At 39.1% G+C, this 3420-nt stretch overlaps 1 long non-coding RNA gene across 1 annotated transcript; it reads left to right on the top strand.

Moving 5' to 3' along the window:
* Positions 1 to 566: 566 nt before the first annotated feature.
* LOC134456198 (uncharacterized) lies at positions 567 to 1566 on the top strand. The gene is made up of 3 exons (XR_010036259.1): positions 567 to 633; positions 1053 to 1188; positions 1427 to 1566. It is a non-coding gene; the product is annotated as an uncharacterized LOC134456198 (long non-coding RNA).
* Positions 1567 to 3420: the final 1854 nt, after the last annotated feature.

Genomic DNA, 3420 nt, shown 5'->3' with positions numbered 1-3420 from the left:
AAACTGTGTGTAACATTTGATAAATATAATCAATTACTGATATTGTTTATTACAGAAATGTACCACGTGATGCAGTAGCCTGTTGATGCTGGCAAAAGATGCAACCTGGAGGATTTCAGGGTACGTTTTACTATGCTTCAATGTTGGGTGAGATGAATGTAATGCAGTGTTTCCCAACCAGGGGTACGTGTACCACTAGGAGTATGTTTTATTTTATGAATAAAAACAAATGTATCATATTGGGATAGAGAACATGAGTGAGGTGGTACTCATACTATGACAAAAATGCTTAGGGGGTACTCAAGACGAAAAAGGTTGGGAGACACTGATGTATGCCCAGATCATGTACGCCCAGAGCAAAGTCACAGGCAGTGTGCTTCTCTTGCATTCACAGACTGCCCATGCTTTTTTAAAGAGATAAGTTAGAATGCTTTGCATATCTATTTGTGTAGAGTTAATCACCAAGACAATTTCCAGAAGTTGTATCCAGGTGTCAATTGTGTCCTTGTTCTGGTGTTATTTTCAAACAGAGATGGCTCTTGCTCACTGGCAGTGACTTGGGTCATGTGAGACAGCATCAGAGCTCGGGGGACATCTCTCGCTCGGGTGAAATCTCTCCTGGAAGATTTCAAGGTATGAAATGTTTTACTCGGCTGCATCTTCCAATAGATTACTCTTTATATTGGTATGTAATGATGTCCTTACCACCAACAAATTCTCTTAAGCATCAATGTGGTCTATAATTCGTCCTGCGACTTCTCAATGCGAGCTCCCATTGATATTGAAGCAATAACTGCTCCGATTATTTTTTTGACTGGAGAAATGGAATCCTGCTACAGTGTCCCAGACCTCTGTGTGCGGGAGCTCCACCAGGGGGCTAGAGCCACACACACACACACACACACATACACACATACACACAAGAGGTGTAAGAGATTAAGCTTATCACTCTTTTGTTTGGACTTTCATATGTAAATTGTTTTTTGTGTCCTGAAAATAGACAAATAAGCTACATACTGTACATGTTGTATTTGTGTTTTATGATTTTATAGGTGTGTGCAGAGTTCTGAAGAATAAAAGTCAACAGTCAAGTTCTTCTCCATATTCTCCAAATCTGACGGAGGCGTTCCATCAGGAAAGGGGGAATGGTTGGTCGATGCCTCCAGAATAATGATACCCATGACCCAGGTATTATGTACAAAGAGAATGTTAATTTGAATCTTGATGCCTACAATTTTGCTGATTTGTTGACAATCGAGATGTATAAACATTAAGTCAGAATAACTTATGTTAAATTGTCTAACTTTTCACCTGGTGTATTTGGTATTGTGGTAGCATGTTTGAAATGGATGGTTAAGAAGGTAAAATATGTCATGGACATCAGTTAAATATTTACATGTGTATCTGTCGAATTACTTTGTTTCAGGCACAACATGCTGACAGGGAATCGGCAGAAAGCATCCATGCCATCTACGTGATCCGCCATGAAGGTTCAGAAGCTACTGACAGTCCTGAGGACATCGGAATCATTTTCAAAGGGGTGACTGCATTTGGCTGCTTGCCAAACATCCTACCCAGGCTCTGCCCTCGCAGTGACGCAACACCTTCGGCTCTGCTACACACACTCAGGAAAAGTTTGTTCAGGTACTTTCGGGTTCCCTCCACAGCAGGAAACTCCACCCACTATGTCGGGAAGCAATCGACTTTCAGCATCACCAACCGTCCTGGCTAGAGGCGTGTTCAAGGAAGTGACAAGGTTTGAGCAGAGACGCTCTATTGGGACTAAGAAAATGTTTGGTTTAAACTTTGGCTCAGCCTGTTCGGCCCTCGACCAGTAGCAAATCATGAGAGTTGGGTCAACCATGCCGTTTGAGAATGTTGTTATGCTCTTGGTCAGACCAAGTCTCGAAGAGATTTGTAAGTCATGATAATCAGGTTACAAATATTCACTTACAGTGGCCATATTTCTTGCCCTTGTTTACGCACTAAACTTGTTATCCTCCTTGAAAGTTGTGTGTGTGTGTGTGTGTGAGTAATAATGCAGACATAATAATAACAATTGACTAGAAGTACAAATACACATTTCTACATTATTGCTCACACACAGCTTTTGGTAAAACATTACTGAAATGGCCAAACACCTTTATGCATTTTTTAATAAAGAGTCATTGCATTGAGCATATCATTGAGAGGCTCTGAAGTCCACTACACTATTCTTAACTTGTGTGCGTGCGTACCTCCTCAAGCACATATACAGCACTCTATTTTTAACATTTTTTAAAAATGTTTTTCTTTTTTTTGACTTAACAACCTGTTAAACTTTGGCTTTTTTCGCACACCTCAGCTGGCAGGTGCGTCGGAGATGGCACCATGGGTCACTCAGCAATAGTTTAAAGAAACTCCCGCACACTGACCATTTCGCTCTTCTATCTTTAATAAACTTAAATTTATTAAAGAAAGAACAGCGAAATGGTCAGTGTGCGGGAGTTTCTTTAAACAAAAACACAGCGTTACAAATTTGTTGTTACTAGAATGGCAAGGACAGTCATAGTGCATTACTAAAGGCCCTGTGTTATGTCATCGTAGACAAGTATTATGGTAATTAACCTTTCAATGACTGTTGGTGTGCTACTGGTGGTATGGAATGCATTATTGGCCTACAACACACGTGTACGCTCTTGTATGTAAGTGTTTAAACGGTTTTTTGTTTATTTTTTATTTATTACCCTCAAGAGAATGTTTTGTTTTGATTAATGGCCTGGGGAATGTGTTGATTAAAATAAAAAAAACACATTTTCAACATCTTGTGTTTGTAGTGTTGTTTTCCATAGATTTATAGCCTTTTCTGTGTAAGATTAAGTGTAATGCTTTGAAATTACTTAATAAAAACATGGAAAGTATTTCCACATGATTCAATAGCACATATACAACATTATGAGCTCTTGTTGGATCAACTTGAGAGAATTGGGATAATCAAACCAGTATCAAACATGTTGGATGAACATTATAAGATCCTGTTGGATCAATTTAATTGAATCAGGTTTTGATACCCTGACTCAGTTATGTTGGATCAACTCAAGAAAGTAAGGTTACATGAACAGAAGGTAATCCTGTTAAATCAACAAAGTTGCCTAATGTTAAAAATAAGAAAGATAATCATGTGGAAATACTTTCCATAATATTCTTAAGTAAATCCAACAGATTTTTTTTTTGAGTGTGTGTGTGTGTTTGTGTGTGTCTGTGTGTGTGTGTCTGTGTGTGTGTGTGTGTGTGTGTGTGTGTGTGTGTGTCTGTGTGTGTGTGTGTGTGTGTGTGTGTGTGTGTGTGTGTGTGTGTGTGTGTGTGTGTGTGTGTGTGTGTGTGTGTGTGTGTGTGTGTGTTTGTGTGTGAAAATAGACAGAAATTGATAGAAAGAGACAG

The sequence above is a fragment of the Engraulis encrasicolus genome, chromosome 10 (genome assembly GCF_034702125.1).
Source record: "Engraulis encrasicolus isolate BLACKSEA-1 chromosome 10, IST_EnEncr_1.0, whole genome shotgun sequence".
Taxonomy (NCBI): Eukaryota; Metazoa; Chordata; class Actinopteri; order Clupeiformes; family Engraulidae; genus Engraulis; species Engraulis encrasicolus.
This window is presented reverse-complemented; position numbering and strand designations above follow the sequence as displayed.